Source organism: Neovison vison, chromosome 7 (genome assembly GCF_020171115.1).
Source record: "Neovison vison isolate M4711 chromosome 7, ASM_NN_V1, whole genome shotgun sequence".
NCBI lineage: Eukaryota > Metazoa > Chordata > Mammalia > Carnivora > Mustelidae > Neogale > Neogale vison.
The window spans coordinates 95526237-95542961 of NC_058097.1; the positions used below are offsets into that span (position 1 = coordinate 95526237).

At 39.4% G+C, this 16725-nt stretch overlaps 1 protein-coding gene across 1 annotated transcript in view; it reads right to left on the minus strand.

Annotated features, from left to right (window-relative positions):
• The window catches only part of DDX10 (DEAD-box helicase 10), a 293705-nt gene that overhangs the window by 84100 nt on the left and 192880 nt on the right, over window positions 1–16725 (minus strand). The window lies entirely within an intron of this gene.

Genomic DNA, 16725 nt, shown 5'->3' on the forward strand with positions numbered 1-16725 from the left:
TCCGCCCATGCTCTTTTAAAATGAATGTTTAAGGATCATTATTTTAATAGGTAGGAGCAAAAAAGAAAAATGAATGCAAAGCAATGACTGAATCATCGAAGTTTACATAGGAGAGCAACATTTTAAAAATAAATGAGGAAATGCTGAAGACCCAGAGATTTTAAATTATTTGTTCAAGGTCATGTCACTGGCTCAGAACAAGCAAAAAGCATAGTGTCCTAATTCCAGTCTACTGTTCCAAATCCTTTATTAGAATACCTCTGTAACACATTAACTAAATCTCATTTTCTTCAATTTCCTAAAATGCTAAGAGAAATGGAAACCAAAGTTAACAGAGACACAGGAAACTTAAAAATCTGACCTCCCACCCATCAATGAAAAGCAACAAATTCTACACTCTAAATTCTACATAATGTCTTGGGAGCATGCTTCAAACTGCCTTTTACCTACACAATTGAGGGTTCACTGCTTACATTATGGATGTCAACATGAAACTGTAATGAGGTTTTAGAATGTATGTCTTCACAAGGTGGAACTACACATAAGCTCCTTGCTTCACCCTGATTCCCACCGACCACTAGGAGCTTGCCCTAATAGCTGCCTCCAATCCCGGATGAGATGCGAAATTACAACATGAATGGACACCATGACATCAGAATGGTTGAGACTCCTCTTTTAAAATTAGCACACACTTGGGGTGCCTGGGTGGCTCAATGGGTTAAAGCCTCTGCCTTTGGCTTGTGTCATGATCCCAGGGTCCTGGGATTGAGCCCTGCATTGGGCTCTCTGCTCAGCAGGGAGCCTGCTTTCCCTTCTCTCTCTCTGCCTGCCTCTCTGCCTACTTGTGATCTCTGTCTGTCAAATATATAAATAAAGTCTTAAAAAAAAATAAAATTAGCACACACAAAAATGGAACCATTTCTACCTACTCCCAGATTTTATAGAACAAGAGGGGGCAGAGTTTGAGCATACTCTACTTCATGGAAGATAATCAAGAAAAACAAGAAACTGACTTCAGAGAATTCTTGAGTAATTTGGCCTGATTATTTCATCTAGCTGGGGGAGGATGGGATGCTTTCAGTTCTCTTTCTCCCCCACAAACCATGATTACTTCATAGTTAACAACCCTCATGGTGTTCAGTCCTCTACCAGGAAACAGAGTGAATAAAAACAGATTAGTTTTAGATCTGACAATTTGTCCACTTGTTGGTAAGCCTTCTGGTTTGCTCTTCAACGACAGTCCACCAGAGGATAAAACAACATTTGGGAGCAGGACAGAGATTTAGTTATCTGACATACATCACTGATTATCACAATGACTACTTTATCTAGGTGAACTGTAAGGGTTAACATTGTTCCAACTATAACCCTGCAGTGAGATAGACAAAGGAGAGAAATGTCCCCAGGAGCCTACGTGAGAAAGCAGGAAGCTTTCTGTTTGGGGGCTGCTCTAGACCACATTTTGTCATAACCCAAGTAAAACCAAAGACAATATAACCTGACCTGTTGCTAGACATAAACATGTGCTCGCTCCAGCAGCACATATACTGTTGCTAGACATAAACAAATATAGAAAGGGCATAATGATAACCAAATATAAAAAGTTCTAGAATTAGGTAAACCCACATTCAAATACCAACTCTAAGAGGGGTATAAGTTCAGCTAAATGATTTGATCTCTCTGAAGCTATTTCTTCTGACAAACTGGTATGGCAATTAGGATGTCGTACATCTGGAAAGAGGATTAAATGGGATGGTGTGGCGAGCCCCTGACCCACAGAGTCTAGTTTCCTTTCTCTATACCTTCCCTCACCATATTTAAAATGGGAGGAGGTATTTGTGAACCATGTTCCTTATAGACCAGGAAAGTCTTTGGGAATGAAGTTCAGAATCTGAAAAGTCGAGGAAGATGAGTAGTCCTCATATTAGGAAGTGGGGGGGGGTGCACAAAATAAAGTGAAAATAATCTATGAGGCAGGCAGCTAGATTTCCAAATAGAAGCTCTGATTTTAGCTAATAAGCAAAGGAGAAATATGAAGATTCTTAAACAACAGACTAACACAGTGCGAAAAACATTTTGGTAGGATTAATTGTATAGAACTATGCAAGACTGGTGAAGGGGATATCACAAGGCTACCCTGAGTTGCACCATTCCAAAAGGCTTCATTTCCATTACACTGTATGAAAACTACAGGCCCCTAGAAAATTATTTTAAGACTTTGGAGTCATTTAGAAAACTTTTGGAGCAGTATGGTTTGATGCAACAGAAATCTTAAGCCGGAGTGGATGGCATGGAAAAGAAGAATGGAAAGGAGACACATTGAATATACTTAAAGAAGAAAGCATGGGATGGTTTTTACCAATCCCTTAGGAGTAAAATTAATGCATGTTCTCTACACCTGAAAGTAAGGCACAGCCTCCTTGTTTCTAACAGGCAGGTGTTAAAAACAATTGTTGGTTGGTGAGTCTAACCTGTTTGTAATTCATGGTAAAAGAAAGACAATATTTAAACTAATTGGTCACTGATAAATGACCCTGCCTAACAAGCAGAAACGGAAAGTTGCAGCAAAGAGCTAATTATTAATAGTTCTGGTCTCTGACCAGCATAACCACCTTTCCTCCTTTAAATCAAGCACAGATCTTACCCAGAATATAAACTCTGACTCTGTAACAGCCACAGTTGATTGAAATCTCACATCAGCAGAGAATCTAAAGGGCACTTAAAAAGGTGTCTATTCAACCCCTCCCCAGAAAAGATGCCTGATCCTCTTTCCTTGAAATTCCCAGAGACCCCACAGTTCTTGTGGTAAGCTGAATGCCTTCTGACAACACATTTTTGTCCTGTCCTAAATGAAAACGGAATCTACTATGATCATCTGAAAAATATAATTACATATATATTTTTCTGATGTTTTAAAATTTTCTCAAAGTCTTTTCTCCTCTAGGCGAGACATTCTTAATTCCTTTAACCTTGTTATATAAGGTACATTTTCCCCGATTGTTTTATCTCAAATATCAGGCTTGTCATTATAACCATATTGTGTGAAATCATCTTTAATTCACATCTGAGCTTTCCACATTACCAAACTGATATTGAAAAAAATTTCCACAAAGCCAATCTTTGCATGGAAAGCATTTTTGAAATCTAACAGCCTCTCTCATCTTGTAGGAGAGGAGAAATCCCAGTTAGCTACCAGTTTGACTATTCACAGAGCTTTCTACAGGATAAAAATACTGAACCTTTTTTTGATGCTGTAAAATTTTATGCTCACAATGCAGAGAAAGTGAGAGTTTAAAGAGCACTTCAAAAATGATTAAGGGGAAGTTTTAAATACCGAAACATATGGCTTAGTTCAGAGAAAGCAAAAAGGTGCATTAGAATCTACCTATATAGTAATACTGATAAAAATAAAGTTGTTGTTGTTGTTTTTCCAGGTCAAAGAAAACAATGTAAGAATGCTTTAAGCTGCATAAGGAAAATTCAAGGTCAATATCAGAAAAGACTCTAAAATAGCATGGTAGAATAAAGCACTTCCCAGAAATATAATTAAATATACCACCTGAGAATAGCTTGCATTAAGTGCTTAAAGCATCAGAAGTTATACATCTGTCTGGAGTCTGGGCCAGATGACCAGGGCTGTCTTTCTAAAATACAAAACAGTTTATGTCACTTTCTTGTTTAAAACTCTACAGTGTTCACTATTAAACACAGCTCAGCTCTGGAGTGTGATGTTACTTCCTTTTCCCAGAATGCCTTTATTTTCCTTGCTCATAACAAAAGCTACAATGTCTTCATTATCCAGCTAATATGATACTGTCAGTTGAAGGTATCTGCTATTACACTCACTGGATTACGCTCTAGTAATCTGTTTATACCTTGGGCTTCTACACTAGAGAATGAGCCTCTAGAAAATTAAGATGAGGCCTAATTAATGTTCATATACCCAATGCTTAAAGCAACACTGTTATGGATAAAAATAAATTGTGACCCCCGCCCCCTTCATTTCATAAGCCCCAATGCCCAATGTGACTGCATTTGGAGCTAGGGCCCTTAATGGGGGTTATAAGGTAGCACTCTAATCTAATAGGGAAGTGTCCTTATATGAAGAGGATCTCTCTCCCCTAACAGATGAAAGGTCATGGGATGACACAGTGATCAAGCCTGGAAGAGAGGCCTCACCAGAAACCAATGCTTGAGAGCGCCTTATACTTGTAGCTTCCAGAACCACGAGAAAATAAATTTCTGTTGTTTAAGCTACCCAGTCTGTGGTATTTTGTTATAGAGCTGAGCTGACGAACACAAATGCCAAGAGAGTATTTTCTGAAAAAAACAAACAGAGGTTTTTTTTGCAAAGTCAGTCTTCAGAGGTCCACAAATTAGTAAAATTCCTCCAATTATTTCAACTATTCCCTTCAACATATTTTTTGAACAACATGCCTTAACACTGGAAAAGGATGCAATTACACCCATAATAACCTGGTCTTGATATGTGTAAGCAGAAAAAAAAAAATTTTGATATGACGGTGACCTTGAAATAAAAGACATTCTGACAAGGCTAATTTGATGAAGCATGTCAGAATAACCCCATTAGAAGGCAAAATCTTTTTTTTTTTTAAATTAATAAGTATTATATGTAGAGATAGTGATGACTCTTGGTTTATTTCTACCACTTACGCAGAGCTGGCCAGAGCAGTCAGGTTAGGGGCAGGGTGACTGTTTTATTATCATAACGCAATAACAAAACAGGCAAAGAGTAATGGAGTTTTGCTGGTCTTCCTTGTACTTCAGCACGTCCCTGCATCAAGAGCCCAGCCAAATGTTACATAACCATGAATTACTTACTAACTGCTTCTGAAGCCTAGTGCAATTCTTACTCCATAATCTTTCATCAGTAAGAGCAATACAGAAGTTACTATTTCAGGAAGATTGTATTATTTATGAACATGGCTCCTTCTCAGGAATCTGAAGAGGAATCGAAGCTTGGGTATAAACTAAGAGTTATTCATATAAACAGGAAGCTACCTGTTTATTTTTGCAAGAATACAGCAAATTAACTAAACTCAAGGTTCACACGACTTCTAACAAAAAAATTTTTCTACCCTTTATTCCAGCAAGTGCCGACAATGGAACTCTATAGGAGCTGTAATAAAAGTAGAAGTATTTCAGTTCTATTTAGAGGCCAGCCTCACTTTGGAGGTCAGTCAACTGGGATTTAGAGAAGTAATTTACCCAAGTTCACAGACCTATTAAGTTTCTGAATTGGGATGATAAAAATAAGTCCGTTTGTCGGCAATGCCCAAGTTCTTTACACCAAAACATGGCTTTGGTAACTAACTGACAAAGAAAGGCGTGTGTTTACCCAAACCAGTTCATGCTGGAACAAACCAAAGAAATTCTCAAGATAGAGAAACCCATAACCATACGTCAAATATGAAGACATCATCAAAAAGAAACAAAATGGAACATTAATGAAAGCTCCATCCTAACACTTGATGGACTACTGTGGGAAAAAAGGAGAATGACTTTCAGGTAATCATAATTTCATTCCCAGAGAAAAACTGAAACGTTGCATTGGAGGAAGAAAGCAAGAAAAGAGAACCAGTATGGCAATCATATTCAGTGAAAAAACAGAAGCTGGCCAAGAGAAAGGGGTAAAAATAAGATACAAATAACCTTCTGTAGCAGTGGTGTGATATACATCTATATCCACAAAGTAATTTATAGGAAACTGTTGACAGGCAGTCTAAAGTTGACTGAGACAACCGGTTCTTTCTAAGACCATGTTTCAGGGCATCTCAGTTTAGTTGGTTTTTCTTCTGGGGAGAAACAGAAAACAAACAAAAATTTCTGTCCAGTCCCCCTCTTTTGTTTTTTTTTTTGCTTTTAAGCCTTTCCATCCTTGCAAATGCTGTCTCAAACAAAAAAAATTTTTGTCCTGCATATGAATCTAATATGCTTAATTGTGAATAACATGGAGGTTCAAAGACAGTGAAATCTGGTACTTTGTCTTGGATGTTATTTTCAAATAGTAAGTAGATTTTTAAAAAGCTTTCCTTTAAATATCTTCCTTCTGCTGAAATAAAGGAGGAAAGGAAGAAAGGGAGACAAGTGGAAAAGAAATCACCAAGATACAAATAGAAGCAAGAAAAGGAAAAAGAAACATTAGCCAGCATCACCCGGCTGTGCCTTATTAAGCTTTCTGGATATGAAATTTATTTTCCTTGGGCTAGATTGTTTTACTTCAAACGATCAAATGAACTCTGCCAAATTTGGAAAGCTACAGCAAACAGCATATCAAATGCAAACTGCATTTTTCTCCTTTCCACATATCAAGACAAAACCCTCTGAGCCAGAGACCTACACAAGTATCCTCTATAGGATTCCCATGACAATGTTTACTGCTACACAGGTCGACCGGTTTAGATAATCAAATGTACACCTTTCATATATCAAATGTGCACAATGTAAGTTTACCTTCAGAAGGCACCTCTCCACACCTCCAAATCAGCCATGCATAACCAACCCCTCTTTGTTGTTGGTCATGAACACGAAAAATATCCAACACAAGTTTCCTTTATACAAATGTTTTACAAAGTCAGTTAAATTCTTCATAGCAACTATGACATAGTAATAGGCTTCCAACTGTGCTTGAGATTGGGATATAGCACAATCCTTCTAAAATCTCAACAGGTCACTAAAATGAGAGTCCACCTGTGCTGTCTGTATCCCAAAGCATTACATAAATTTAAAGTACTATAACTTACTAGACTTTCCCTCCCAGAACATCTAGATCGTAAAAAACAAAAGACAAATGGTGCTGATGAGTTTCAAAGAACCATGACAATAAAACCATATAATTTATATTCAAGTTTGCATCATACTTTAATCTGAGGACATTCTTTTGAAAATGCAGTACATAAAAACAGTCACAGGGCAACCAGGACTTCATCAACTTAGCCTTTTCACAATGGGAGCTAGATAGCCTCAAGTTTTACGGGAAAAAGCAATCTTAGACATTTATCAAAATTTTCAATGTTACGGAATGTTTTGATGGTTTATGAAGAGAACATGACAAGTGTTAACCCTCTGTTCTTTATGCTTAAGCTGTTGAAAAAACCATGGAAGTTTTTGGAGGTCAACTGGACTAACCATTATGAACTAAGAATCCTCTTTTTTTTTTTTTTAAGATTTTATTTATTTGACAGACGGAGATCACAAGTAGGCAGAGAGGCAGGCAGAGAGAGAGGGGGAAGTAGGCTCCGCGCTGAGCAGAGAGCCCGATGTGGGGCTCGATCCCAGGACCTTGAGATCATGATCTGAGCCGAAGGCAGAGGCTTTAACCCACTGAGCCACCCAGGTGCCCCTAAGAATCCTCTTAACAACCAAGGGGACCTGTGACTTGTTTGGATGCAAGTAGTAATGGTGGCAATATTATTTTAACCGAAATCTTTAAAAACCTATGATGAAATCTGCTGCATTTTAACATTTACACAATGATCTTTAATATGACTTTGCCACAACAAACAAAAAAGGATGCATTTTCTCTCTTCTGAAAGAGAAATGTGGTAGGAAAGGGAACTAATTTGTGGAGAAGCTCTTACATGCCAAGCATTAACGGGTACTTCACAAATGTTATCTTATTTCTCTCAATAATCCTAAGAAATAGCCCTCATCTGACAGAAAACAAACAAACCAACAAACTAAAGAGTTTAAGAAACTTGCTGCAAGCAGAGACAAGTTTGAATCCACATATGAGTGACTCAAAAGTCAATGTTGTTTCACCTTCCTAAATATTTTCTCCACCAAGTTAAACATCTACAGTTCCCCTGTAACCATTCCTTGTTATCTCATGACCTCAAAGTCCCCTCACCATTTGTCCACTGATGCGGCATAGCGGGAAGACAGCTTTGGAGTATGAGGATTTCCCTGGCATGTAAACTGTGCAACTTCAGAGAAATCACTTAACCTCTCTGACCCTACTTCTCCTCATTTGATGAAAGTAACAACTGTCAGGTAAGACATGGTGATGGCCAAGTACCCCCCCAAACAAAGAATCTAAAAGAAGGTGACAATAAGTCAGTCTTCTAAGAGTCAAACAACAAAATTAACATTAAAAGGGATCAGAACAGAGATCTATAAATATGCCCATTTAGTATTGAGTAAATTATTAGATTGAACCATGTGAAAATGCTGTTTCCGTTCATGAAAAATTATCAAGTAGCAGTAATTTTTAAAGACTCAACCTAATATTTAACCTCAGCATGGCTCAGTCATCTTCATGTGCAAAACTGTGAGAACAACAGTACTTACACCACAGGTCTGCTGAGACCACGACACGATCTGGCGTACACAACACCCTGACTCACTCGGTCAGGGACCCTGCATCTAACAGGCTATGGTTACCAACACAAAGATAAAACAGGCGAAGTCAGGCCTGCCCCCCGGACACAGTCACGCAGCCTCTCCAATCCCAACATCCACCTCCAGTTCCCAACTAACAACAGTGATCCCCGTCCACCCCCAGGCAGAGGCTGCAGCGAGAAACTGACCCACAGAAGCAGGCCACTTGCAGGCACTGGCGAGCTCACGCAGACGGCCACTGGGCCACTGCTGTCCCAGGTCACAGCTGGCAGGATGCTGGCTGGGCCTTCTCCCTGTGGAAGCACTCGAATGTCACAGGCACTCTCGTGCACTTGTGTGCTTTGCACACCAGCAGCTGCAAAAGGCATAGGAAGGCGAGCTTAAAAACTAGCACAACAAACTCTGGCTGAGAGACCCTTCTGACTTCACAACTCCTGAAACTATTCTTCTGTATTGACAGAAAAAGGGCCACCAGCAGTTCTAAAAATGGTATTGCAAGTACCTGCAGTTTTTTTAAAGCTTGTGACCACAAGCCCCTCTGGTTCCCACCAGGGATCTGCACTTCCAAACCATGACTCATTATACTCTCAGTGGAGACCAAGGCCTAAGATGCAGGAAGTGTAATTTTTAAAATACGTGGACTAAAACTTCAGAAAATATTGGTGTGCCAACAGACAACCAGCACAGAGCGACCAAAATCAGCCAGTAACTGTTTCTTTAAAACGGAATTAAAATGTTGTGCACAGGAATGAAGGCTTCACAGAAATACTGTCTCTTCTTGGTTTAGTTACTCCTTGAAACAAGGAAGACGATTTGCCCTAATACCTGTTCCTCGCTCAACAATCTTTTATTATGGTTAACTTTAGTTGTGGCATCTTATATGTATCCCTCATTAAATCCCCCAACAGTGCTGTGAAATCTTTTATCTTCATTTCAGAAATGCAGAAAGTGCTGCTTGGGTTTCAGTATCTTGCCCAAGAATTCAAACTCGGACAGTCTGATTCCAGAACCAGCCCGGTCACTCTGCTTTACTGCTGCTGATCAAGGAACCGGGTGACACTTCACAGAATTATGAGCTTCGGAGCATCCCAATAGGCCCCAGAAGCTCTCTCATCCAAACTACCACAGAAGGCAGGAGTCCCTTGCTTCCCAGAGAACAGGGTCTGACATGTTATACCTTACCCTCATGAGACATTTCTCAACAGTTACGGTGTCCTTCCACAGGGCATTTTTGCTCTTCATCCCATAACACTGTTTTGGTTTCTTTTTCACAAGCTATGTCCTCTTGGGCTAATCACCAATTTCACTGCACTTCCTATGGCTATGAAACACGGGAGTCTTTTCTGCAGCCGTGAAAACACAATACAGTCACCTAAAGCAGTACCTCTTGTGATCTTCAGCAATCTCACAAATTAAATAGAATGTGTCCTCCTTCAGGACCTGCTAGGGAGTAGCTCCAACATCTAAGAGAAACAGACCCTTTGGAGTTATTTGAATGAAACACAGTTCAGGTACTGGTTGATCCAATTTAGTCCAATACCTAGAGGGATAAAGGATTAGTAAAGTAACTTATTTGAGATTGGTGTTGTATAATCTGCTTTGATAAAACTATAATGACATCTTAACTTTCTTATAAGGCAGCTGTGACCAAGGACAAAATATTTAAGGGATGTTCTAGGTCAAACAAAATGCATAGGCAGCATAGATGGCAGAGCACATTAAGTCTGAGTTCTCCTTCTGAGTCCATCAATCATTTAACCTCTTTGGGAAAAGGTTTTATGAAAGAAACTTAATATCCTTTGTAAGGGCAATAGAGAAACAGATATGCAGACCACAAAGAATCTGTCCCTAATACAAGGTGTTCTTGGGTAAATAAAAGTTTTCTTGGGGCACCTGGCTGGTTTAGTCAGAAAAGCATGTGGCTCTTGATCTCAGGGTCAAGAGTTCAAGCCCCAGGCTGGGTGTACAGATTACTTATAAATAAAACTTTAAACGACAACAACAAAACTCAGGACAATGTTACAAGACAGAAGGAATAATAAACGAAGAGAAAAAAGTAGTCCCATGATGGTCAGCTCCTCTATAAACAGGATGTTCAGTCAGTCAGGAGGATAAAAAAAAAAGTCTCCCTGAACTATCAGGCATAGCACGTCTGGGGATAGAAAACTCACTGTAAAAAGAAGGAAGGAAGGAGAGTACGAGTTTTTTCCCATGGGGACTGAGACAACACACTCATCCCTGATAGACACCATGCTGCTCAGGGACAGACGGACCATCTCCTCGAATTTGACCTTCACTTAGTAAAGACATCCCGTCCACCTACTTAGAAAAACAACATACTGAGGCTGTATTTTCCAATGGAAAAATATGGCCACTTAGTCCAAATTTAAATACCATAATAATTATGCTAACCCAAAATGATAAAGCAACATCTCAGGGTAACCTTCCACCGAATTAGGAAAGAGTCATAAAGAACTACAGATGTAACTGTGAGTTATGCCCATGATGTCTACTCTAAAGCCTCACTCACAGCACTCATTTCAGGTCTCTTTTTGGCAGTGGCTCCAGGTTTCAAATGACAGCGCAGCCCATCTGCAATAAGGGTAATTCCTAGTTTTCAGAAGCATTTATAGTATAGAGGCAGAAGGGATGGGAGCGTGAGTGACTGAATGAGAAGGAGAATGAAAGAGAGGGAGCGAGAGAACGGGAATGTGAAAATCCAACAGGTGAGTAGGGGAGTTGAGAAGAAAAATGCACTCCATATTTTTGAGATAAACAACACACTTGTATTTGCACCCGAAAACACTGCTGATGGGAAATACTGGTAAGTATTTCCACACATTCAAACACACGCACGCACACACACACACACCCTACCAGACACCACTGAGTACCGCAATATACTCAGAAATTCTTCTAAAACAAGCAGAATAGTAATCATGCCAGAAATAATAGAAATCAGTTAAGAAGCTAGCATACTGAACCAAAATGTACTCATATTTTTGCTGTCAAAACAAGTTTGTTTTGCAAACCAAAGCTGTCTAAACCTGGGGAGAGTATTATCTCAAAGTATCCCTAGTTCTGTGCAACTCTTTTTATAATACTTTTAATACTTTTTATAGGCTGTACCCTACTCTCACTTACGTAAGTGCTCATTTTAAGGAAATGAGGACTGTTTTCCTAAATATCTTACACTTATATTAGCTTGCTTTTCTCTCAAAGAGCTGAACACAGTAAAGAAACTGCTTGTTTTACACACATTAAAATAGAACACAATAATCTTAAAGGATATGCAGGGCAAATAACCACTTAATGGAAAATTAATTATGTAAAATTAAGTTCACTTTGATCATAATTAGTCACCAATCTCTTACATATTTGTGATTTATCTTGTTGATATAACATTATACCAGAGTTTGGTATTCACAGGAACATTTGACAAGATGGTTAAAAATCTCAACTGATCTCATGTTGTACAAAAGGAAGAAACGAGATAACTGCAAGATTGTCAACTAAATCCAGAATGTTGTAAAGTACGTTATTTTAGTAAATCACTACTATTAATGCAATCATTTGTTAACTGTTTAAATTTCTTAGTACTTAACAAACTCCTTTACACATAAGTAAGGGTGACACATTCATCCATCATCAAAGCTCAACCTTTTTTTTTAATTTTGGGGACTGGAAAGCATGGAGTTGGGATTTGGGCCTGTAGATCTTACAGGGGAGGGAGAGTTAAATGTATTCTAAATTCTAAAACAGTGGAGGGAAAAGATTTTCCCCTCTCAGGGCTAAGGTAATGAGTGTGCTGGAAAGGAATAAAGAGAGGAAACAAGTGGTAGCAATCAATGCATTACAATTTGTATCTTCCACCAGCAGAAGCATATTCTGGTGTTCTAGACCTCCAGGAGAGATCAAGATGACCTTCTCCAGAGGTTAGGGGAAAGGACCCTGTGGATTATAACAAGGGTGACCCTACGGACTGGGTTTGGCAAGGACCAGGTATTCAGGCAAAGTAATTCACTGCACCCGTTTTACTCTCTTAAGTGTCCTGTGTGTAGGGTACTTTACATGGTCACTCCAAGTAATAATGGAAACCAGCTCTGGTGTGTAACGTGTTTTCTAGTGGAAAATAAATGCTCCAGCTTACAAGTGAACTTGGAGACATAAAGTATACAGTCAGAAATTGATTATATTTAGTTAATTGCCATGTAGGCCCAGTAACATTGCTTTCTAGACCCCTCTCCTTGTTTTCATTTTGTTTTATTTTTCTTCTTCTGAAATGAACTTGAAACATCCCCCAAGTTATTGTGCCTCCCAATAAAAGCACACTGTAATTCTGCACATCACTGCTCTGGCAGTGTAAGAGCTCAAACAAGGGACTGCTTTGCTCACTTACTCATTAAGTACGGACTGCCTGGTGTTTGCTGGGTACTGGTCTAGACATCAGTGAGATACCTGCCACGGAGCTCACATTCTAGTGGGGGTGAGACATGCAACAGCAACTGGCACACCTTTATGCACTGTCTGGTGCAGGTAAGCACCATGGAGAAAAACAGAATAAATAAGAGTGTGCAGGTAGGAAGGTAAAGGGATCAGGGAAACAAAAAGCTATCAGGGGCCCTTTGAGGGTTGGGTTCGGAGCGGAGGGTTGATATGACAGGACCTACTTTTAAAGGCTCATTCTGGCTACTACACTAAGAATAAACTGGGTTGAAGGGGCAGGCGAGAAGGATGAGAGAGAAGGAAGACAAGCAGGCTAGTCAGAAGGTTATTAAAATTACTAGACCACGGTAGAGATGATGGTGACTTGGACAGAAATGATAGTAATGGGGGCATTACAAATTGGCTGGATTCTGGATTTTACTAAGAAAGTATTTTTAAGTAATTTTAGATTTACAGTAACTTTGCTAAGAGAGTAGAGAGTCTGCATATATTCCTCATCCTTTCCCCAATTATTAACATCTTATGGAATATTTGTCACAACTAGGAAACCAACCCTGGCATACTACTACTAACTAAACTGTAGTCTTACCTTGGATTCACCAATTTTTCTGGATCATTTGGAAGGTAAAGGCAACAGGATTTACTGATTAATTGTTAAAGAGTTTAAAAGTGAGAAGCTAAGGGCATCTCCAAGGCCTCTCCTGAGTAAGAGGAAGGATGGAATAGTCATTTCCTCAGATGAGGAAGACCACGGGAAAAAAAAACTGTGGAGATAAAAATTGGGGTTTGAATTTGGCCACATTAAACTTAAGATTCCAACTAAAAATTCCAGTGGAGACGTCCAATAGGCAGTTGATTTTAAGAGCACTGGTCTCAGGGAACAGTGCCTTTAGCCAGAGAGGGATTTTTAAAATAGAATCAAGAGAACTTGATGCTTAATTGCATATGATGAGTATGGAAGAGGCTAAAAATGACTCCCAGGTTTATAGGCAAATGATGATAGAAGTTTTTCAACTTTAACCTTCTCTTAATTAATATACACATTTTACCCTAATCCTCTATAATGAAGCTAAAAATCTCAATTGTCAAAATTTTAATAATGACCTTTAAAAAATAACACATTTTACAGAAAGTATTATTTTTTAAAAAAAGAGGATATGTATCAAATACATCAAACTTTTCTTGGTAAAAGAAATAAAAATGCTTTTGGCAGAATTAAAGATCAGAAACTACAAAATGGAGATTTTAAAGTTTACTTGCATACAAATATATTTAAGCGTTCATGCCTTCATTCATGCATTTCAGACTAATCTGCAGTCTGTTCAGGGTGAAAGGTGCAGCCAAACTTAATATTCTTTTAATGGCTTTCAGAGGGTTAAGATATTTTTGAAAATCATGTTAATAAAAGTTTATCAATGAAAATACAGAATAAATTGGAACAAAAAGGAAAAACGCAGGCACCTCTGTAACAATTCGCACTTGACAGAAGACCTGCTGACACGTCTTATTCCAAATGAGATGTTTCTAAAGTTTAGACATCAGTATTTTCAGCTCTGAACATTAAACAATGGAAAATGCTTTCTCAATCCAGGTCCTTCCAAAGAGAAAGTGAGTGATGAAAACTATCACAGGCTGTGACAGAACATAATGGTAACTTTACACCCTGTCCTTGCTGGGTAAATGGCCTGGAATTTTACAACATAACCAAAAAACTATCTCGAAAAAGAATCAGAGTTCAGGATCCATCCATACGGCTTTCAACATGAAAGTAAATTCTTCAAGCAGTTCTTTGGGTTTTCCTTGAATTCTGCATCTGACACCTCCCTTCCACTCCATCACTAGCATTCTCTCTTACCCAGACTTTTGAAAAGGCCAGTTGGCTAAGCTCTCCCGCCTACTCATTGATCTAGCAGTCAGAAAAAGTATCTTAATTCCCAGCTGTGACTTTAAACTTGAGACAAGGCTTTACCTTTGTAAACCTCAGTTTCTTCATCTGCATGAAGGCAGTAAATACTTCATTTTCCCTCCCTCTGAACGTTACTGTTGAGAACAAGTTAAATAAGGTACGTAAAAGTTATCATGAATTATTACAGACCTTGTTAGGGGATTACCATCCTATTCAGGCACAAGGACATAATCATGTTATCACCCTGACACAAATTCTTCAAGTACTTTTTGTTGCCTGTTAGGTTAAGGCAAGTTCCTTGGCCGGGCACTTGAGAACACATGCCACAGAATCACTGTAACACGTTCCTCTGGCTTTCCGCCTCATAAAATAACCCACTTCCAGGTCACAGGAGACCAGTGTTGATCAGAATGCACATCTCAGGGGCACCTGGGTGGCTCAGTGGGTTAAAGCCTCTGCCTTCAGCTCAGGTCATGATCCCAGGGTCCTGGGATCGAGCCCCGCATCAGGCGGGAGCTCAGCAGGGGAGCCTGCTTCCCTTCCTCTCTCTCTGCCTGCCTCTCTGCCTACTTGTGATCTCTGTCAAATAAATAAATAAAATCTTCAAAAAAAAAAAAAAGAATCCACATCTCAACTCATGAGTGAGTCAGGAAGTCACTGGATAGACAGTGACTATCATTTTTCAAAAAAAAAAAAAAAATTGAGTATATGACCCATATAAGTTTAAGTATCATTCTGTGAAATTTACCTTTCAATGTTGTGTGTACGTGTTACAGAAGACATGTAAAATGAGTTTCTACTTGAGGGTGCCTGCAGGAAAGCAGGGAAAAGCCTGCCGTGACCCCCTCCCTCCTCGGCGGCACTTCGTGGCCTTCCACTGGCAGGCCACCCCCATCACACTCCCTGCACCCTTCCGCTTCAACTTTCTGGGTCTCCTCTCCTTATCTGAAAAATGGAGGTAATACAACGAGCCATCTCACAGTGCTCCTATGAATCACAGATCAAACTCCTGGGTACCACATGGGATGAGGCACCACAAGACTTTCTCTGCCTTTTCTTCCTTTCTGCCTGCAAGCCCATACGACAAGGTAAAGTAATATCAATAAACTTAAGCTGGAGGCAAAAGAAAAATGAACCCAGTGCATACCAAGCCATAATATCTATAAAGTTAGGAGTTTCCAATTGCCTTGTGTCCTAAGCTACTATTCATATGAAAGACGCCTTTAAGTCAAACCATATACGGAGGCTGCCCGGAGAAGGAACGTAACTTCATATTTCCTTGATGGCTGAGGGCAAAAATCACAACCACCAGGACTGGAGCAGAACGGTGTCCTCTGGGTCTGCTGGGACTCCTGAGGGCTCTCCGTCCCCAAACCACAGTGTTTCTCAATCATGCCATCTGTTTGTTTTGCTATTATTGTTCCTTGCTGATAGGAATCTCATTTCACTGATTAAACAGGGGAGTGTCCTTTAACAAACTACCTGTTCTACCTTGCTATTTACCCTCTGTAGCTCCATAACCCACAAACCAGGTTCGTTAGAATGTGACTACAATGCACATCAATGTGGAAGGGGTGCAGCCTTCCCTGCAGCCAGAATGCACGTGCTCAGTGCCCAGGTCCTGCAACTCCTACACAGGTGTGCCAGAAGCTTTTTGTTCACTCCTGGTTTTACTGGTTTTTTTACTATGGTGGTCAAATTTCAAAAAAGTGGGGTACTGTATCAGTGATGACATTAACTTTCAATTTTTAAAATTAATTATTTGTTTAAATGTATACTAAACCCTCCCAAAGTGAAGAATCAAACGAAGTTTTGGTTCATTCTTCAAAGTTCCAACTTTCCACTCCGACTATTCAATCTATACATATGCAAAAATGTCACAACCTGAGCGGCATTCATAAGCACTGCTTATGTTCTCAATTCCTCACGGCGTTCTGCCACGCACTAACAAAGTACATCCTACTTGCTATAACAGTCAAGGTCCTCTATTTCCAGCCTCAACCTGTACTCCT